This window comes from Ambystoma mexicanum, chromosome 8 (genome assembly GCF_040938575.1).
Source record: "Ambystoma mexicanum isolate Mex_15411 chromosome 8, UKY_AmexF1_1, whole genome shotgun sequence".
In the NCBI taxonomy this organism is placed as follows: domain Eukaryota; kingdom Metazoa; phylum Chordata; class Amphibia; order Caudata; family Ambystomatidae; genus Ambystoma; species Ambystoma mexicanum.
Window position 1 is genome coordinate 39,503,366 of NC_090929.1, and position 21,737 is coordinate 39,525,102.

Below are 21,737 nucleotides of genomic sequence, written 5' to 3' on the forward strand. Positions count from 1 at the left end.
GAGAAGGCTAAGGCAACGTTAGGCCTGTGCATTTTATAGGCAGAGGAGAGGGCTAAGGCAGTGTTAGGCCTGTGCATTTTATAGGCAGAGGAGAAGGCTCGGGCAGTGTTAGGCATGTGCATTTTATAGGCAGAGAAGAAGGCTAAGGCAGTGTAAGGCCTGTGCATTTGATAGACAGAGGAGAAGGCTGAGGCAGTGTTAGGCATGTGCATTTTATAGGCAGAGGAGAAGGCTAAGGCAGTGTAAGGCGCGTGCATTTTAAAGGCAGAGGAGAGGGCTAAGGCAGTGTTAGGCATATGCATTTTATAGGCAGAGGTGAAGGCTCGGGCAGTGTTAGGCATGTGCATTTTATAGGCAGAGAAGAAGGCAAAGGCAGTGTAAGGCCTGTGCATTTTATAGGCAGAGGAGAAGGCCAGGGAAGTGTTAGGCATGTGCATTTTATAGGCAGAGGAGAAGGCTCGGGCAGTGTTAGGCATGTGCATTTTATAGGCAGAGAAGAAGGCAAAGGCAGTGTAAGGCCTGTGCATTTTATAGGCAGAGGAGAAGGCCAGGGAAGTGTTAGGCATGTGCATTTTATAGGCAGAGGAGAAGGCTTGGGCAGTGTTAGGCATGTGCATTTTATAGGCAGAGAAGAAGGCAAAGGTAGTGTAAGGCCTATGCTTTTTATAGACAGGGTAGAAGGCTAAGGCAGTGTTAGGCATGTGCATTTTATAGGCAGAGGAGAAGGCCAGCGCAGTGTTAGACATGTGCATTTTATAGGCAGAGGAGAAGGCTCGGGCAGTGTTAGGCATGTGCATTTTATAGGCAGAGAAGAAGGCAAAGGCAGTGTAAGGCCTGTGCATTTTATAGGCAGAGGAGAAGGCTCGGGCAGTGTTGGGCGTGTGCATTGTATAGGCAGAGGAGATGGCTAAGGCAGTGTAAGGCATGTGCATTTTATAGGCAGATGAGAAGGCTAAGGCAACGTTAGGCCTGTGCATTTTATAGGCAGAGGAGAAGGCCAGGGCAGTGTTACGCATGTGCATTTTATAGGGGAGGAGAAGGCTAAGGCAGTGTTAGGCATGTGCATTTTATAGGCAGAGAAGAAGGCTCGGGCAGTGTTAGGCATGTGCATTTTATACACAGAGAAGAAGGCAAAGGCAGTGTAAGGCCTGTGCATTTTATAGGCAGAGGAGAAGGCTCGGGCAGTGTTGGGCGTGTGCATTCTATAGGCAGAGGAGAAGGCCATGGAAGTGTTAGGCCTGTGCATTTTATAGGCAGATGAGAAGGCTAAGGCAACATTAGGCCTGTGCATTTTATAGGCAGAGAAGAAGGCTAGGGCAATGTTAGGCGTGTGCATTGTATAGACAGAGGAGAAGGATAAGGCAGTGTAAGGTGTGTGCATTTTATAGACAGGGGAGAAGGCTAAGGCAACGTTAGGCCTGTGCATTTGATAGGCAGAGGAGAAGGCTAAAGCAGTGTAGGGACTGTGCATTTTATAGGCAGAGGAGAAGGCTCAGGCATTGTTAGGCGTGTGCATTGTATAGGCAGAGAATAAGGCTGAGGCCGTGTTAGGCATGTGCATTTGATAGGCAGAGGAGAGGGCTAAGGCAGTGTTAGGCATGTGCATTTGAGAGGCAGAGGAGAGGGCTAAGGCAATGTTAGGCATGTGCATTTGATAGGCAGAGGAGAAGGATAAGGCAGTGCTAGGCATGTGCATTTTATAGGCAGAGGAGAAGGCCAGGGCAGTGTTAGGCATGTGCATTTTAAAGGCAGAGGAGAGGGCTAAGGCAGTGTTAGGCATCTACATTTTATAGGCAGAGGAGAAGGCCAGGGAAGTGTTAGGCATGTGCATTTGATAGGCAGAGGAGAAGGCTAAGGCAGTGCTAGGCATGTGCATTTTATAGGCAGAGGAGAAGGCCAGGGCAGTGTTAGGCATGTGCATTTTAAAGGGAGAGGAGAGGGCTAAGGCAGTGTTAGGCATGTGCATTTTATAGGCAGAGGAGAAGGCTAAAGCAGTGTAAGAACAGTGCATTTTATAGGCAGAGGAGAAGGCTAAAGCAATGTAAGAACAGTGCATTTTATAGGCAGAGGAGAAGACTCAGGCAGTGTTATTCCTGTGCATTTTATAGGCAGAGGAGAAGGCTCGGGCAGTGTTATGCCTGTGTATTTTATAGGCAGAGGAGAAGGCCAGGGCAGTGTTAGGCATGTGCATTTGATAGGCAGAGGAGAAGGCCAAGACAGTGTTAGGCATGTGCATTTTATAGGCAGAGGAGAAGGCTCGGGCAGTGTTAGGCCTGTGCATTTTATAGGCAGAGGAGAAGGCTAAGGCAGTGTTAGGCATGTGCATTTCATAGGGAGAGAAGAAGGCTAAGGCAGTGTAAGGCCTGTGCATTGTATAGACAGAGGAGAAGGCTAGGGCAGTGTTTGGCGTGTGCATTGTATAGACAGAGGAGAAGGCTAGGGCAGTGTTAGGCATGTGTATTTTATAGGCAGAGGAGAAGGCTAAGGCAGTGTAAGGCCTGTGCATTTGATAGGCAGAGGAGAAGACTAAGGCATTGTGAGGCATGTACATTTTATAGGCAGAGAAGAAGGCTAAGGCAGTGTAAGGCCTGTGCATTGTATAGGCAGAGAAGGCTCAGGCAGTGTTAGGCGTGTGCATTGTATAGGCAGAGGAGAAGGCCAGGGCAGTGTTAGGCATGTGCATTTTATCGGCAGAGGAAAAGGCTAAGGCAGTGTAAGGCCTGTGCATTTAATAGAATGAGGATAAGGCCAGGGCAGTGTTAGGCATGTGCATTTGATAGGCAGAGGAGAAGGCCAGGGCAGTGTTAGGCATGTGCATTGTATAGGCAGAGGAGAAGGCTCAGGCAGCGTTAGGCATGTGCATTTGATAGACAGAGGAGAAGGCTAAGGCAGTGTAAGGCCTGTGCATTTTATAGGCAGAGGAGAAGGCCAGGGCAGTGTTAGGCATGTGCATTTGATAGGCAGAGGAGAAGGCCAGGGCAGTGTTAGGCATGTGCATTGTATAGGCAGAGGAGAAGGCTAAGGCTACGTTAGGCCTGTGCATTTTATAGGCAGAGGAGAGGGCTAAGGCAGTGTTAGGCCTGTGCATTTTATAGGCAGAGGAGAAGGCTCGGGCAGTGTTAGGCATGTGCATTTTATAGGCAGAGAAGAAGGCTAAGGCAGTGTAAGGCCTGTGCATTTGATAGACAGAGGAGAAGGCTGAGGCAGTGTTAGGCATGTGCATTTTATAGGCAGAGGAGAAGGCTAAGGCAGTGTAAAGCGCGTGCATTTTAAAGGCAGAGGAGAGGGCTAAGGCAGTGTTAGGCATATGCATTTTATAGGCAGAGGAGAAGGCTCGGGCAGTGTTAGGCATGTGCATTTTATAGGCAGAGAAGAAGGCAAAGGCAGTGTTAGGCCTGTGCATTTTATAGGCAGAGGAGAAGGCCAGGGAAGTGTTAGGCATGTGCATTTTATAGGCAGAGGAGAAGGCTCGGGCAGTGTTAGGCATGTGCATTTTATAGGCAGAGAAGAAGGCAAAGGCAGTGTAAGGCCTGTGCATTTTATAGGCAGAGGAGAAGGCCAGGGAAGTGTTAGGCATGTGCATTTTATAGGCAGAGGAGAAGGCTTGGGCAGTGTTAGGCATGTGCATTTTATAGGCAGAGAAGAAGGCAAAGGCAGTGTAAGGCCTATGCTTTTTATAGACAGGGTAGAAGGCTAAGGCAGTGTTAGGCATGTGCATTTTATAGGCAGAGGAGAAGGCCAGCGCAGTGTTAGACATGTGCATTTTATAGGCAGAGGAGAAGGCTCGGGCAGTGTTAGGCATGTGCATTTTATAGGCAGAGAAGAAGGCAAAGGCAGTGTAAGGCCTGTGCATTTTATAGGCAGAGGAGAAGGCTCGGGCAGTGTTGGGCGTGTGCATTGTATAGGCAGAGGAGATGGCTAAGGCAGTGTAAGGCATGTGCATTTTATAGGCAGAGGAGAAGGCTAAGGCAACGTTAGGCCTGTGCATTTTATAGGCAGAGGAGAAGGCCAGGGCAGTGTTACGCATGTGCATTTTATAGGGGAGGAGAAGGCTAAGGCAGTGTTAGGCATGTGCATTTTATAGGCAGAGAAGAAGGCTCGGGCAGTGTTAGGCATGTGCATTTTATACGCAGAGAAGAAGGCAAAGGCAGTGTAAGGCCTGTGCATTTTATAGGCAGAGGAGAAGGCTCGGGCAGTGTTGGGCGTGTGCATTCTATAGGCAGAGGAGAAGGCCAGGGAAGTGTTAGGCCTGTGCATTTTATAGGCAGATGAGAAGGCTAAGGCAACATTAGGCCTGTGCATTTTATAGGCAGAGAAGAAGGCTAGGGCAATGTTAGGCGTGTGCATTGTATAGACAGAGGAGAAGGATAAGGCAGTGTAAGGTGTGTGCATTTTATAGACAGGGGAGAAGGCTAAGGCAACGTTAGGCCTGTGCATTTGATAGGCAGAGGAGAAGGCTAAAGCAGTGTAGGGACTGTGCATTTTATAGGCAGAGGAGAAGGCTCAGGCAGTGTTAGGCGTGTGCATTGTATAGACAGAGAATAAGGCTGAGGCCGTGTTAGGCATGTGCATTTGATAGGCAGAGGAGAGGGCTAAGGCAGTGTTAGGCATGTGCATTTGATAGGCAGAGGAGAAGGCTAAGGCAGTGTAAGGCCTGTGCATTGTATAGGCAGAGAAGGCTCAGGCAGTGTTAGGCGTGTGCATTGTATAGGCAGAGGAGAAGGCCAGGGCAGTGTTAGGCATGTGCATTTTATCGGCAGAGGAAAAGGCTAAGGCAGTGTAAGGCCTGTGCATTTAATAGAATGAGGATAAGGCCAGGGCAGTGTTAGGCATGTGCATTTGATAGGCAGAGGAGAAGGCCAGGGCAGTGTTAGGCATGTGCATTGTATAGGCAGAGGAGAAGGCTCAGGCAGCGTTAAGCATGTGCATTTGATAGACAGAGGAGAAGGCTAAGGCAGTGTAAGGCCTGTGCATTTTATAGGCAGAGGAGAAGGCCAGGGCAGTGTTAGGCATGTGCATTTGATAGGCAGAGGAGAAGGCCAGGGCAGTGTTAGGCATGTGCATTGTATAGGCAGAGGAGAAGGCTAAGGCAACGTTAGGCCTGTGCATTTTATAGGCAGAGGAGAATGCTTGGGCAGTGTTAGGCATGTACATTTTATAGGCAGAGAAGAAGGCTAGGGCAGTGTAAGGCCTGTGTATTTTATAGGCAGAGAAGTCTCAGGCAGTGTTAGGCGTGTGCATTGTATAGGCAGAGGAGAAGGCCAGGGCAGTGTTAGGCATGTGCATTTGATAGAATGAGGAGAAGGCTGAGGCAGTGTAAGGTCTGTGCATTTGATAGACAGAGGAGAAGGCTGAGGCAGTGTAAGGCCTGTCCATTTGATAGGCGGAGGGGAAGGCTAAGGCAGCGTTAGGCATGTGCATTTGATAGAATGAGGAGAAGGCCGAGGCAGTGTAAGGTCTGTGCATTTAATAGACAGAGGAGAAGGCTAAGGCAGTGTAAGGCCTGTGCATTTTATAGGCAGAGGAGAAGGCCAGAGCAGTGTTAGGCATGTGCATTTGATAGGCAGAGGAGAAGGCCAGGGCAGTGCTAGGCATGTGCATTGTATAGGCAGAGGAGAAGGCTAAGGGAACGTTAGGCCTGTGCATTTGATAGACAGAGGAGAAGGCTGAGGCAGTGTAAGGCCTGTGCATTTTATAGGCAGAGGAGAAGGCCAGGGCAGTGTTAGGCATGTGCATTTTATAGGCAGAGGAGAAGGCTAAGGCAGTGTTAGGCATGTGCATTTTATAGGCGGAGGAGAAGGCTGAGGCAGTGTAAGGCCTGTGCATTTTATAGGCAGAGGAGAAGGCCAGGGCAGTGTTAGGCATGTGCATTTTATAGGCAGAGGAGAAGGCTAAGGCAGTGTTAGGCATGTGCATTTTATAGGCAGAGGAGAAGGCTCGGGCAGTGTTAGGCATGTGCATTTTATAGGCAGAGAAGAAGGCTAAGGCAGTGTAAGGCCTGTGCATTTGATAGACAGAGGAGAAGGCTGAGGCAGTGTAAGGCCTGTGCATTTGATAGGCAGAGGAGAAGGCCAGGGCAGTGTTAGGCATGTGCATTTTATAGGCAGAGGAGAAGGCTAGGGCAGTGTAAGGACTGTTCATTTTTCAGGCAGGGGAGAAGGCTAAGGCAGTATAAGGACTGTACATTTTATAGGCAGGGGGGAAGGCTAAGGCAGTGTTAGGCATGTGCATTTTATAGGCAGAGGAGAAGGCCAGGGCAGTGTTAGGCATGTGCATTTTATAGGCAGCGGAGAAGGCTAAGGCAGTGTTAGGCATGTGCATTTTATAGGCAGAGGAGAATGCCAGGGCAGTGTTAGGCATGTGCTTTTTATAGGCAGCGGAGAAGGCTAAGGCAGTGTTAGGCATGTACATTGTATAGGCAGAGGAGAAGGCTCAGGCAGTGTTAGGCGTGTGCATTGTATAGGCAGCGATGAAGGCTAAGACAGTGTAAGACCTGTGCATTTTATAGGCAGAGGAGAAGGTTCAGGCAGTTTTAGGCGCGTGCATTGTATAGGCAGAGAAGAAGGCTAAGGCAGTGTTAGGCATGTGCATTTTATAGGCAGAGGAGAAGGCTAAGGCAGTGTTAGGCCTGTGCATTTTATAGGCAGAGGAGAAGGCCAGGGCAGTGTAAGGCGCGTGCATTTTAAAGGCAGAGGAGAGGGCTAAGGCAGTGTTAGGCATGTGCATTTTATAGGCAGAGGAGAGGGCTAAGGCAGTGTAAGGCCTGTGCATTTGATAGGCAGAGGAGAAGGCCAGGGCAGTGCTAGGCATGTGCATTTTATAGGCAGAGGAGAAGGCCAGGGCAGTGTTAGGCATGTGCATTTTATAGGCAGAGAAGAAGGCAAAGGCAGTGTAAGACCTGTGCATTTTATAGGCAGAGGAGAAGGCTAAGGCAGTGTTAGGCCTGTGCATTTTATAGGCAGAGGAGAAGGCCAGGGCAGTGTTAGGCATGTGCATTTGATAGGCAGAGGAGAAGGCCAGGGCAGTGTTAGGCATGTGCTTTGTATAGGCAGAGGAGAAGGCTAAGGCAACGTTAGGCCTGTGCATTTTATAGGCAGAGGAGAATGCTTGGGCAGTGTTAGGCATGTACATTTTATAGGCAGAGAAGAAGGCTAAGGCAGTGTAAGGCCTGTGCATTTTATAGGCAGAGAAGGCTCAGGCAGTGTTAGGCGTGTGCATTGTATAGGCAGAGGAGAAGGCCAGGGCAGTGTTAGGCATGTGCATTTGATAGAATGAGGAGAAGGCTAAGGCAGTGTATGGCCTGTGCATTTTATAGGCAGAGGAGAAGGCCAGGGCAGTGTTAGGCATGTGCATTTGATAGGCAGAGGAGAAGGCCAGGGCAGTGCTAGGCATGTGCATTGTATAGGCAGAGGAGAAGGCTAAGGCAACGTTAGGCCTGTGCATTTGATAGACAGAGGAGAAGGCTGAGGCAGTATAAGGCCTGTGCATTTTATAGGCAGAGGAGGAGGCCAGGGCAGTGTTAGGCATGTGCATTTTATAGGCGGAGGAGAAGGCTGAGGCAGTGTAAGGCCTGTGCATTTTATAGGCAGAGGAGGAGGCCAGGGCAGTGTTAGGCATGTGCATTTTATAGGCAGAGGAGAAGGCTAAGGCAGTGTTAGGCATGTGCATTTTATAGTCGGAGGAGAAGGCTGAGGCAGTGTAAGGCCTGTGCATTTTATAGGCAGAGGAGAAGGCCAGGGCAGTGTTAGGCATGTGCATTTTATAGGCAGAGGAGAAGGCTAAGGCAGTGTTAGGCATGTGCATTTTATAGGCAGAGGAGAAGGCTCGGGCAGTGTTAGGCATGTGCATTTTATAGGCAGAGAAGAAGGCTAAGGCAGTGTAAGGCCTGTGCATTTGATAGACAGAGGAGAAGGCTGAGGCAGTGTAAGGCCTGTGCATTTGATAGGCAGAGGAGAAGGCCAGGGCAGTGTTACGCATGTGCATTTTATAGGCAGAGGAGAAGGCTAGGGCAGTGTAAGGACTGTACATTTTATAGGCAGGGGAGAAGGCTAAGGCAGTGTAAGGACTGTACATTTTATAGGCAGGGGAGAAGGCTAAGGCAGTGTAAGGACTGTACATTTTATAGGCAAGGGAGAAGGCTAAGGCAGTGTTAGGTATGTGCATTTTATAGGCAGAGGAGAAGGCCAGGGCAGTGTTAGGCATGTGCATTTTATAGGCAGCGGAGAAGCCTAAGGCAGTGTTAGGCATGTGCATTTTATAGGCAGAGGAGAAGGCCAGGGCAGTGTTAGGAATGTGCATTTTATAGGCAGCGGAGAAGGCTAAGGCAGTGTTAGGCATGTACATTTTATAGGCAGAGGAGAAGGCTCAGGCAGTGTTAAGCGTGTGCATTGTATAGGCTAAGACAGTGTAAGGCCTGTGCATTTTATAGGCAGAGGAGAAGGCTCAGGCAGTGTTAGGCGTGTGCATTGTATAGGCAGAGAAGAAGGCTAAGGCAGTGTTAGGCATGTGCATTTGATAGGCAGAGGAGAGGGCTAAGGCAGTGTAAGGCCTGTGCATTTGATAGGCAGAGGAGAAGGCCAGGGCAGTGCTAGGCATGTGCATTGTATAGGCAGAGGAGAAGGCCAGGGCAGTGTTAGGCATGTGCATTTGATAGAATGAGGAGAAGGCTAAGGCAGTGTATGGCCTGTGCATTTTATAGGCAGAGGAGAAGGCCAGGGCAGTGTTAGGCATGTGCATTTGATAGGCAGAGGAGAAGGCCAGGGCAGTGCTAGGCATGTGCATTGTATAGGCAGAGGAGAAGGCTAAGGCAACGTTAGGCCTGTGCATTTGATAGACAGAGGAGAAGGCTGAGGCAGTGTAAGGCCTGTGCATTTTATAGGCAGAGGAGGAGGCCAGGGCAGTGTTAGGCATGTGCATTTTATAGGCGGAGGAGAAGGCTGAGGCAGTGTAAGGCCTGTGCATTTTATAGGCAGAGGAGGAGGCCAGGGCAGTGTTAGGCATGTGCATTTTATAGGCAGAGGAGAAGGCTAAGGCAGTGTTAGGCATGTGCATTTTATAGGCGGAGGAGAAGGCTGAGGCAGTGTAAGGCCTGTGCATTTTATAGGCAGAGGAGAAGGCCAGGGCAGTGTTAGGCATGTGCATTTTATAGGCAGAGGAGAAGGCTAAGGCAGTGTTAGGCATGTGCATTTTATAGGCAGAGGAGAAGGCTCGGGCAGTGTTAGGCATGTGCATTTTATAGGCAGAGAAGAAGGCTAAGGCAGTGTAAGGCCTGTGCATTTGATAGACAGAGGAGAAGGCTGAGGCAGTGTAAGGCCTGTGCATTTGATAGGCAGAGGAGAAGGCCAGGGCAGTGTTACGCATGTGCATTTTATAGGCAGAGGAGAAGGCTAGGGCAGTGTAAGGACTGTACATTTTATAGGCAGGGGAGAAGGCTAAGGCAGTGTAAGGACTGTACATTTTATAGGCAGGGGAGAAGGCTAAGGCAGTGTAAGGACTGTACATTTTATAGGCAAGGGAGAAGGCTAAGGCAGTGTTAGGCATGTGCATTTTATAGGCAGAGGAGAAGGCCAGGGCAGTGTTAGGCATGTGCATTTTATAGGCAGTGGAGAAGGCCAGGGCAGTGTTAGGAATGTGCATTTTATAGGCAGAGGAGAAGGCTCAGGCAGTGTTAAGCGTGTGCATTGTATAGGCTAAGACAGTGTAAGGCCTGTGCATTTTATAGGCAGAGGAGAAGGCTCAGGCAGTGTTAGGCGTGTGCATTGTATAGGCAGAGAAGAAGGCTAAGGCAGTGTTAGGCATGTGCATTTGATAGGCAGAGGAGAGGGCTAAGGCAGTGTAAGGCCTGTGCATTTGATAGGCAGAGGAGATGGCCAGGGCAGTGCTAGGCATGTGCATTTTATAGGCAGAGGAGAAGGCCAGGGCAGTCTTAGGCATGTGCATTTTATAGGCAGAGAAGAAGGCAAAGGCAGTGTAAGGCCTGTGCATTTTATAGGCAGAGGAGAAGGCTAAGGCAGTGTTAGGCCTGTGCATTTTATAGGCAGAGGAGAAGGCCAGGGAAGTGTTAGGCATGTGCATTTTATAGGCAGAGGAGAGGGCTAAGGCAGTGTTAGGCATGTGCATTTGATAGGCAGAGGAGAAGGCTAAGGCAGTGTAAGGCATGTGCATTTTATAGGCAGAATAAGAAGGCTAAGGCAGTGTAAGGCCTGTGCATTTGATAGGCAGAGGAGAAGGCCAGGGCAGTGTTAGGCATTTGCATTGTATAGCCAGAGGAGAAGGCTAAGGCAACGTTAGGCCTGTGCATTTTATAGGCAGAGGAGAAGGCTAAGGCAGTGTTAGGCATGTGCATTTTATAGGGAGAGGAGAAGGCTCGGGCAGTGTTAGGCATGTGCATTTCATAGGCAGAGAAGAGGGCTAAGGCAATGTTAGGCCTGTGCATTTTATAGGCAGAGGAGAAGGCTAAGGCAGTGTTAGGCATGTGCATTTGATAGGCAGAGAAGAGGGCTAAGGCAGTGTTAGGCATGTGCATTTGATAGGCAGAGGAGAAGGCTAAGGCAGTGTTAGGCATGTGCATTTTATAGGCAGAGGAGAAGGCTCCGGCAGTGTTAGGCATGTGCATTTGATAGGCAGAGGAGAGGGCTAAGGCAGTGTTAGGCATGTGCATTTTATAGGCAGAGAAGAGGGCTAAGGCAGTGTTAGGCATGTGCATTTTATAGGCAGAGGAGAAGGTTCGGGCAGTGTTAGGCATGTGCATTTGATAGGCAGAGGAGAGGGCTAAGGCAGTGTTAGGCATGTGCATTTTATAGGCAGAGGAGAAGGCTCGGGCAGTGTTAGGCATGTGCATTTGATAGGCAGAGAAGAGGGCTAAGGCAGTGTTAGGCATGTGCATTTCATAGGCAGAGAAGAGGGCTAAGGCAGTGTTGGGCATGTGCATTTTATAGGCAGAGGAGAAGGTTCGGGCAGTGTTAGGCATGTGCATTTGTTAGGCAGAGGAGAGGGCTAAGGCAGTGTTAGGCATGTGCATTTTATAGGCAGAGGAGAAGGCTTGGGCAGTGTTAGGCATGTGCATTTTATAGGCAGAGAAGAAGGCAAAGGCAGTGTAAGGCCTGTGCATTTTATAGGCATAGGAGAAGGCCAGGGAAGTGTTAGGCATGTGCATTTTATAGGCAGAGGAGAAGGCTAAGGCAGTGTAAGGTGCGTGCATTTTATAGACAGGGGAGAAGGCAAAGGCAGTGTAAGGCCTGTGCATTTTATAGGCAGAGGAGAAGGCCAGGGAAGTGTTAGGCATGTGCATTTTATAGGCAGAGGAGAAGGCTTGGGCAGTGTTAAGCATGTGCATTTTATAGGCATAGGAGAAGGCTAAGGCAACGTTAGTCGTGTGCATTGTATTGGCAGAGGAGAAGGCTAAGGCAACGGTAGGCGTGTGCATTTTATAGGCAGAGGAGAAGGCTAAGACAGTGTTAGGCATGTGCATTTTATAGGCAGAGGAGAAGGCTAAGGCAACGTTAGGCGTGTGCATTTTATAGGCAGAGGAGAAGGCTAAGACAGTGTTAGGCATGTGCATTTTATAGGCAGAGGAGAAGGCTAAGGCAACGTTAGGCGTGTGCATTTTATAGGCAGAGGAGAAGGCTCAGGCATTCTAAGGCGTGTGCATTTTATAGGCAGAGGAGAGGGCTAAGGCAGTGTAAGGCCTGTGCATTTTATAGGCAGAGGAGAAGGCTCAGGCAGTGTTAGGCGTGTGCATTGTATAGGCAGAGAAGAAGGCTAAGGCAGTGTTAGGCATGTGCATTTGATAGGCAGAGGAGAGGGCTAAGGCAGTGTAAGGCGTGTGCATTTTAAAGGCAGAGGAGAGGGCTAAGGCAGTGTTAGGCATGTGCATTTTATAGGCAGAGGAGAGGGCTGAGGCAACGTTAGGCCTGTGCATTTTATAGGCAGAGGAGAAGGCTGAGGCAGTGTTAGGCATGTGCATTTTATAGGCAGAGGAGAAGGCTCGGGCAGTGTTAGGCATGTGCATTTTATAGGCAGAGGAGAAGGCTAAGGCAGTGTTAGGCATGTGCATTTTACAGGCAGATGAGAAGGCTCGGGCAGTGTTAGGCATGTGCATTTTATAGGCAGAGGAGAAGGCTCGGACAGTGTTAGGCATGTGCATTTTATAGGCAGAGAAGAGGGCTAAGGCAGTGTTAGGCATGTGCATTTGATAGGCAGAGGAGAGGGCTAAGGCAGTGTTAGGCATGTGCATTTTATAGGCAGAGGAGAAGGCTAAGGCAGTGTTAGGCATGTGCATTTTATAGGCAGAGGAGAAGGCTCGGGCAGTGTTAGGCATGTGCATTTTATAGGCAGAGAAGAAGGCTAAGGCAGTGTTAGGCATGTGCATTTTATAGGCAGAGGAGAAGGCTAAGGCAGTGTTAGGCATGTGCATTTTATAGGCAGAGGAGAAGGCTCGGGCAGTGTTAGGCATGTGCATTTTATAGGCAGAGGAGAAGGCTAAGGCAGTGTTAGGCATGTGCATTTTATAGGCAGAGGAGAAGGCTCGGGCAGTGTTAGGCATGTGCATTTTATAGGCAGAGAAGAGGGCTAGGCAGTGTTAGGCATGTGCATTTGATAGGCAGAGGAGAGGTCTAAGGCAGTGTTAGGCATGTGCATTTTATAGGCAGATAAGAGGGCTAAGGCAGTGTTAGGCATGGGCATTTTATAGGCAGAGGAGAAGGCTCGGGCAGTGTTAGGCATGTGCATTTTATAGGCAGAGGAGAAGGCCCGGGCAGTGTTAGGCATGTGCTTTTGATAGGCAGAGGAGAGGGCTAAGACAGTGTTAGGCATGTGCTTTTTATAGGCAGAGGAGAAGGCTCGGGCAGTGTTAGGCATGTGCATTTTATAGGCAGAGGAGAAGGCTAAGGCAGTGTAAGGTGTGTGCATTTTATAGACAGGGGAGAAGGCTAAGGCAACGTTAGGCCTGTGCATTTTATAGGCAGAGGAGAAGGCCAGGGAAGTGTTAGGCATGTGCATTTGATAGGCAGAGGAGAAGGCTCAGGCAGTGTTATGTCTGTGCATTTTATAGGCAGAGGAGAAGGCTCGGGCAGTGTTATGCCTGTGCATTTTTTAGGCAGAGGAGAAGGCTCGGGCAGTGTTAGGCATGTGCATTTGATAGTCAGAGTAGAGGGCTCGGGCAGTGTTAGGCATGTGCATTTTATAGGCAGAGGAGAAGGCTCAGGCAGTGTTAGGCGTGTGCATTGTATAGGCAGAGAAGAAGGCTAATGCAGTGTTAGGCATGTGCATTTGATAGGCAGAGGAGAGGGCTAAGGCAATGTTAGGCATGTGCATTTGATAGGCAGAGGAGAAGGCTAAGGCAGTGTAAGGCATGTGCATTTTATAGGCAGAATAAGAAGGCTAAGGCCGTGTAAGGCCTGTGCATTTTATAGGCAGAGGAGAGGGCTAAGGCAACGTTAGGCCTGTGCATTTTATAGGCAGAGGAGAAGGCTGAGGCAGTGTTAGGCATGTGCATTTTATAGGCAGAGGAGAAGGCTCGGGCAGTGTTATGCATGTGCATTTTATAGGCAGAGGAGAAGGCTCGGGCAGTGTTAGGCATGTGCATTTTATAGGCAGAGTAGAAGGCTCGGGCAGTGTTAGGCATGTGCATTTTATAGGCAGAGGAGAAGGCTCGGACAGTGTTAGGCATGTGCATTTTATAGGCAGAGGAGAAGGCTAAGACAGTGTTAGGCATGTGCATTTTATAGGCAGAGGAGAAGGCTCGGGCAGTGTTAGGCATGTGCATTTTATAGGCAGAGAAGAAGGCTAAGGCAGTGTTAGGCATGTGCATTTTATAGGCAGAGGAGAAGGCTAAGGCAGTGTTAGGCATGTGCATTTTATAGGCAGAGGAGAAGGCTCGGGCAGTGTTAGGCATGTGCATTTTATAGGCAGAGGAGAAGGCTAAGGCAGTGTTAGGCATGTGCCTTTTATAGGCAGAGGAGAAGGCTCGGCAGTGTTAGGCATGTGCATTTGATAGGCAGAGGAGAGGGCTAAGGCAGTGTTAGGCATGTGCATTTTATAGGCAGAGAAGAGGGCTAAGGCAGTGTTAGGCATGTGCATTTTATAGGCAGAGAAGAGGGCTAAGGCAGTGTTAGGCATGTGCATTTTATAGGCAGAGGAGAAGGTTCGGGCAGTGTTAGGCATGTGCATTTGTTAGGCAGAGGAGAGGGCTAAGGCAGTGTTAGGCATGTGCATTTTATAGGCAGAGGAGAAGGCTTGGGCAGTGTTAGGCATGTGCATTTTATAGGCAGAGGAGAAGGCTTGGGCAGTGTTAAGCATGTGCATTTTATAGGCAGAGGAGAAGGCTAAGGCAACGTTAGGCGTGTGCATTGTATTGGCAGAGGAGAAGGCTAAGGCCGTGTTAGACATGTGCATTTTATAGGCAGAGGAGAAGGCTAAGGCCTGCCACTCCTGTCTAGGCAGCCAAACAAAACCCCCCAACAGAAGCAGCAATTGAGCTGCGCCCTTAAATGGAGTTACTCACATGAGCATATTAAGGCCGCGGAAGGACTACATGTGGTTCCCGGTTACAAACACTTTAATCTTCGAGAGAGTGCTAAAAGATGAAGTGAGCCACATGCCCAGTGTCCATTATGCACTCAGTGTTTCAAGCATAGAACTCTTTTAACAAAGATATTTGTCAAATATAAAGATCTGTTTGCACCCGGGGAAGGGCCAGTGGCCAATCAGGTGGCTGAAACAGCTGGTGAGAATGTACAGGGCCAGCGGCCAATCAGATGGCTGGAACAGTAGGTGAGAATGTACAGGGCCAGTGGCCAATCAGGTGGCCGGAACAGCAGGTGAGAATGTACAGGGCCAGTGGCCAATCAGGTGGCCGGAACAGCTGGTGAAAAAGTACAGGGCCAGTGGCCAATCAGATGGCCGGAACAGCTGGTGAGAATGTACAGGGCCTGTGGCCAATCAGGTGGCCGGAACAGCTGGTGAGAATGTACAGGGCCAGTGGCCAATCAGGTGGCCGGAACAGCAGGTGAGAATGTACAGGGCCAGTGGCCAATCAGATGGCCGGAACAGCAGGTGAGAACGTACAGGGCCAGTGGCCAATCAAATGGCCGGAACAGGTGGTGAGAATGCACAGGGCCCGTGGTGAATCAGATGGCTGGAACAGCAGGTGAGAATGCACAGGGCCAGTGGCCAATCAGGTGGCCGGAACAGCAGGTGAGAATGTACAGGGCCAGTGGCCAATCAGATGGCCGGAACAGCAGGTGAGAACGTACAGGGCCAGTGGCCAATTAGATGGCCGGAACAGCAGGTGAGAACGTACAGGGCCAGTGGCCAATCAAATGGCTGGAACAGCTGGTGAGAATGTACAGGGCCAGTGGCCAATCAGATGGCTGGAACAGCTGGTGAGAATGTACACTCTCTGTCCACTGTTCCAGTAACCTAAGGCCCTTCCCCGGGTGCGACATTTAAAAAAATGTGTTGTGTTTTATGTATGGAGGCAACAGGGAGGCTCTCACTGTTGCCTTCCCACCTGCAAAACCCCAAAACCAACGAACCCCCTTCCACATCCCAACCCCACCTTCCAGCTTTGAGCTCCGGTCTCTGCTTTCCTTGAGATCCCGGCTGCCGCCAAAGAAGTGGAAAAGAGACTTTGTCCCTTTTCCCTATGGCTGCAGCCATTTTTTTCCATTTGCTTTCCCTCAGGTTTGGCTGCGCGAGCAGCCAATACCCAGAGGGAGAAAAAAAACATATTTGCACCCCGGATTAACTCTGCGGTGCGAATGGCTTTCACCCCCACAGTGGGGGTGTAGACCTGGCCGGTAATTGCCCACATCCCTCGCCAATGGCCTAGCTTCGCTCGGGCGTCCCATGGCTAGGGCTGAAGGGCTGCTATTGGCCATGTCCGCTCCCCGCCTAGGGGGTGAAAGCCTGATGTTCCCAAACTTCTCTTCAATTTCTATATGTAGATGCAGTTGAAGTCGCGTTAGGTTCAAGCTGTACAAGGGTTCTTTTCTGGACATCCAGATGCCGAAAGGCTCCACCAGACGGCTTTACACAGCCTCTCTAAGATGAAGGGTTCATGCCTCCATTAGTGGACTTTAGTCCCCAAGAAGTGTCTTACGAAAAGAACCATTTTACAGCTTCAACCTAACGGGACTTCAGCTGCTTATAGATCCTCACCAGGATGCTTACCTTTTATGATACCTAGCGTTGTATTACTTGCTTCATCAAGACCTTACCACGGCTGTTTATATTTATTTATTTATTCTGACATTTGTATAGCGCACCAAACCTGGGGATATCTGGGCGCCCAATAGAAAACATGCCCAATAGAAACATTCTTCTGCCAATCGGATAAACTTAGAGAATAATAATTGGCCTTGAAAAAGACCCAGGAGGGTTGAAACACGTGTTAGAGAGAGAGAGAGAGAGAGAGAGAGAGAGAGATGCTGATGAAATCCTGCGATTGAAAGCTTCTCAATGCTTCACAAGTTCTGCAGTTACACTGTTTATTTTATGTTTCCTTGCAGACCAGACAATCCGAGTTGTCCCCTAAAGCGGTGCCAATACCGGCATGCCGTTATTATTGTTTCTCGCAGGGCATGTGCCAGATTCTCCGGCGTACTATGGGGCCGCAAGCACAATCCCCGGCCGGAAGCGGCAATACCAGCATGCTGGTATTAGCGAATGGGAAAAGTAATTGCAGACACACCTTTCCGGAGAAGGTAGCAGAAAACAAGCACAAAGCGCAAGACTGCCCTATGGGGAGAAGTGGTGGCAAGTGTACAGGCGTGCAAACAGTCCCCCGCACAAAGACGGACTGCAGTATTAGGTGCCAAGGTCCACTGTGCCATTGCCAAGTACAGGAGGGAGTGTGCAGCCACTGGTGGAGGCATTGTGGCATTGTGGACCCCCTTCGACTCATGCCATGGGAGCAGCGACTCAGAAGCATACTCCAAATGGAGGGAATAGAGGGCGTCGGAGGTGCCGAGGCTGGAGCAGAGACCCACAGAGACAGCAGTAAGTACAGCTGCATGACTATGCGCATACCCCCCTCCACCCAATTGCATGCATCCACCAGCATAGCACAGATCAATGGGCATGCTAAACGGTCAGAAACATGCCAGGCAGTGCACACCCGTCAATGGTAGTGGTACCCCAAAACAATGCACATGCATGCCCAGCGTACACACTCAGCATGACCCCCCCCCCTGCATGGTCACCCAACTGAGCAATACCACCCATGTGAGATGCAACCAACAACACTGCAACACACACATCATGGGATGGGTGGAATGTATGACCAACGACATGTGTGCAAAGTTGTTACCACCCTATCTCAATTACCCAATAGGTACCCTCTGTACAGACAGCGATGAGGCAGGACCTTCACATGCATCGACCCCAACAGCCCCCACACCTTCACAGGGCAAACCAACCACAAGCCGAAGCAAGCAGCAGGGCAGTGCTGCGGGCCCAGCCCAGCCACCGGCTATAATACCTGCAGCAGCCCGGCCTCCCCCACCAACGCCTGGCGCAGCCCAGCCTCCCCCACCAATGCCTGCAGCAGCCCAGCCTCCCCCACCAACGCCTGGCGCAGCCCAGCCTCCCCCACCAATGCCTTCAGCAGCCCAGCCACCCCACAAACAGCCATCGATGGGGAGTACCAGACCAGCACTGGTGGTGACACCACACACATCCTCTAAACTTTAGAAGGACTGTTAAAAGAACACTTTAACCTCAAACTTGAATTCCATTACCAAATTTAAATGCAAATTTCGATAACTGATTATAATGAATTAACATTAAGAAATAGAAAAAACAAATTGATTTCGTAAATACACATTAAGAAAGCACTATACAATTCGAATGAAGCAACTTACATTACTAGCAAAGCTTTACAAATGTAGTATTCTGCTGCTCTCTAGTACCTAATCCTTTCTTTAATTCATAGGATCACTTAGGACCTCTAAATAACTTCAAGCTCTAAATGCTCTGTTTACCCTGTGTCAACAGTCACATGGTATCATTATCCCAACATGTTTCATTCCCAAAATCTGTAAATCTTTCACAGGGAAATTCTTCAGGGGATTTCTTCAATGCTAGAATGGTGTATTGTTAACCAGACTTGTTTAGTGTATGTTCTATAAAAATTGGTTGGACCGATGTTGCAGACCTCATGTGGTTACTTCCTGTTAAAAATTAACAGTGGTCTAAAAAGGAGAGAACAGCGCACAAAATGAGTTGTATTGTTCTAAGAACAGTAGCTGAACAATCATCTCAACCTGAGTATTTAATTCTCTAGGTGAGGCTTACCGCAATGCAATCTTTATTTTTGGCAAGTGTAGGAGAAGGTGCTACTTTTTAGTAGAGCGCTGGTTAACTAGGGGGTGAAAGAAAATAGCACATGTTCAGTGTCTAGTGTGGACATGTCAATTACTTTTTAAAACAGCTCTTATAGTGTTTATTATTTATTCCATCGGGTTCTGCACAACCCTTGTACAAAGAAACCCTTTTACGGCAGATAATGTTTAATACCATGGTCTGGGACTCGACCCTTTCTACATTATAAAACTGGAGGAGGGGTGAACCCATCCAGTAATAAATGTCAACTGGTAGCCATACTTTTATAGATCTTATTTACAATAATCTCTTCTGTGAAAGTTCGTCACACATGTGGTTCTATGCAACACCCGATGGTCGTGCTTGTATTAAGTTCTAGCGCAAGCCATCTAATGTATAAACACTCAGCTCTCATCTGCCAACGTGACCTAAACTATTGAATGTTGTATTGCATATAACAGGGTTCTTACCGTTCTATTTACAGCAGTTGTTTAGTTTGTGGATTTGAAGGGGTGCGGTGTTACCATCAGTACTTCTGCGCGCCCATGAAAGTATTAGGCTTTTACTTTGCACTTCTGTTGTCAAACAACTGTTGGAGTTCTTTTCAATTACTGTACAAAAACAGAAGCAACAGATACACGAGTCTGAGCTGTCTTTTCTTTTTATAATCTGAAATGGCACCTTGTGTAATCTCTCTTGATTCAACATAAGAACATTTTTTTTATATCCCAATCCTTTAACACCTTCGACTTGCAAGCGTCTAATAAGGCTAAGTTTACTCGCACTATAGCGTTATCCAAAATGACTATGTCGCGTACACGCGGGCGTCTCATCTCACAATTACTTAGCACTCCATTGGGAAACAATCTTCTCGAGCTGCTAACATCCTCTGTGTCTTGCCGTGCTCACGTTCGGGTCTTCTACGGTACCTTCCAAGTGGGGATCACGTTGTTATCATTGCGGCTTCCAGGAAGTTTAACACTGTTGGCCGCCATTTGCAAAAACACTAGACTGCACTCTCTAGTTCACAACGTACTTCATTCGTTCCTCCATTACAAGCATGGTAAGTATCTTTAGAATAAAGCAAAAGTGCCGCAATCTAAATTCTTAAGTGTTATGCACTTTGTTCTGAACCTAGCATATTAAAAGGTGAAAAGGTTGTTTAGTAATAAAATGAACATTTAAATTTTACATTTTGCTAGATTATTCGGCTTCTACAATGTCTAGCTAACCAACCGGTCCATGGTGATGATGGTAGTGCGCGGTACGTCTAAGCTCTCTACTGTATACCCAAATATCAAGATCTTGAGTCTTTACACTGGGGATACTTAAATAAGGGCAGTTCATGCAGTCAATATTATTCTTCAATTAACCTTTGAAACAGGTGTCTCTGTATGGGTCGCCATTTCTAATGTTCGTATAAAAGATGCCGAAAGAGCCTGTGCATCCTTACACAGATTTCCAGTCAATTGATTAATTCAAGCCGATCTCAACCGATCTGCAAAGATAAATTAATCTTTGTTCTTGATTAAATAGTTTCTTCTTATTGGCTGTCGTGTCTTCTATTGTATTCAACTGTAAGAGGACACTCTACATGAGTGACTCTGGTGTGTCCTTCATTGCCAAAAAATGACCTACCATCGGAGTAGTTAAATTACGATTTCCTATACAACTCTTGTGCTCTGTGATTCTTTGATTGACTTTTCTTTCTGTCATGCCGATATATATTTTACGGCAAGGGCACAAGATGACATAGATGACCATTTTTTAATTACAATTCGTGAATTGACGTTGTAGCCATGGTTTTATAAGGCCCAAATCCACTTCTTTGGTGTGTTTAGTGCTGGAACAACAGCTGCATGTACCGCAAGGTGTATGGCCCACAGGCTTACTCTACCACCAAGATTCTGTGAGTGTCTTTTGAGATTGTTTTAAAGAGATGTCATTCTTGGTCACCAGATCTTTAATATTAGGACCTCTTTTAAACGCACATAGCGGGCGTTTTAGGGGGCATTTGCCACCTCTTAGTATATGGCAATTGCGTTTTATTATGGCATTCACTTTATTGGAAAGTGGATTAAAGGAGCTCACAAAAACAATTTGATCTTCAGTCTTCGATTTAGTTCTATACTCTAATAGAACTTCTCTATTGTTGTTCCTTGCTCGCTTACAGGCTGTCTTTTCAATCTTTTTTGGGTAACCTCTAGCAATTAGTTTGGCACCAAAAACTGCTGCTTCTTGTTCATATGTTTTGGTATCTGAACTATTCCGCTTTAATCTCAAAAATTAACCTACAGGGAAGTTTTCCCTTGTAAGTGTAGGATGGCAACTGTCAAATTGGAGTGGGGAATTGCGATCTGTGGCCTTATGATAAGGTTTAACTTTCAAAGTATTATCACTAGTATCAGCCCAGATTGTAAGATTTAGAAAGTTGATTTCGGTCACACTGGTTGTAGCTGTAGGTATCAGAAATGTATTCTGTTCATTTAGCCAACTTAAGAATTCTTCTAATTCTAAGGCACTACCATCCTATATTAAAAAAATGTCATCTATTAACCTCCTCCAAATTTGTAGATGTTACAGAAATGGGTTGGAGGGGTCAAAGATAACACTTTTCTCAAAATGTTCTACGAATAGGTTGGCAGCTGAAGGGGGCACCGAGGACCCCATGGCTGTCTCATGTATTTGGTGGAACAGTTGTTGGTTAAAACTGAAGAAATTTTCCTTCAGAGGCATGGAGGCGCACCACAAGATGAAACTATTCGGACATTCACCTGATGTTCTTTTGGTTAGGAGAACATTTTCTAACACTTCTAAGGTTAGATCTTGAGGAATACATGTCTATAGGGATACAATATCAAATCCAACCAACATTTGTTTCTTTCCATCAGATGGATCATTTTTGATAAGTGTCTTGAATGTAAGAATACATTTCTAATACAAAGGGTTTGAGGTGGGCATCAGCGAATTTTGTTAAAGGTTCTAGAAGCTAACCTAAACCGGACACAATAGGGCATCCTGGTGGGTTGGATAGTGACTTGTGAATTTTTGGTAAGATGTAAAACTTCGGTATGACCGTTTTTTTAAAAGTAAAATAAAAATTCCTGTTCTTGTTTGCATATCCAGCCTCTTTCGAGCGCTTTTCTTATCTTTGCTTTTATAATGGCACCTTCATCTAAACCTGCAAGTAAGCCTCTTCGGAAGTGTCCCTGGGCAAACCAGTGGGCTCACCAGCTTGCGCAGGACCTTTGCTCTGAAACCTATGCCGTTTCAAGGAGACCCTTGAAACTTGGTACATCGCAAGCTCTGTGTTCACGGCACTCTCACACTGAATTTCATACACTTGGAATTCCCAGGTCTGGAATAAAGAGAGAGCGCCCGAACCCTAGTACACGCGGTTACCGTATTGCCCA

At 47.9% G+C, this 21,737-nt stretch overlaps 1 long non-coding RNA gene across 1 annotated transcript in view; it reads left to right on the plus strand.

The window, feature by feature from the left end:
* The first annotated feature begins 16,562 nt into the window (after positions 1-16,562).
* The window catches only part of LOC138471561 (uncharacterized), a 159,683-nt gene continuing 154,508 nt past the window's right edge, over positions 16,563-21,737 (plus strand). Inside the window, exon 1 of the long non-coding RNA XR_011268464.1 lies at positions 16,563-17,001. This is a non-coding gene — a long non-coding RNA (uncharacterized lncRNA). The remainder of the gene's footprint in view (positions 17,002-21,737) is intronic.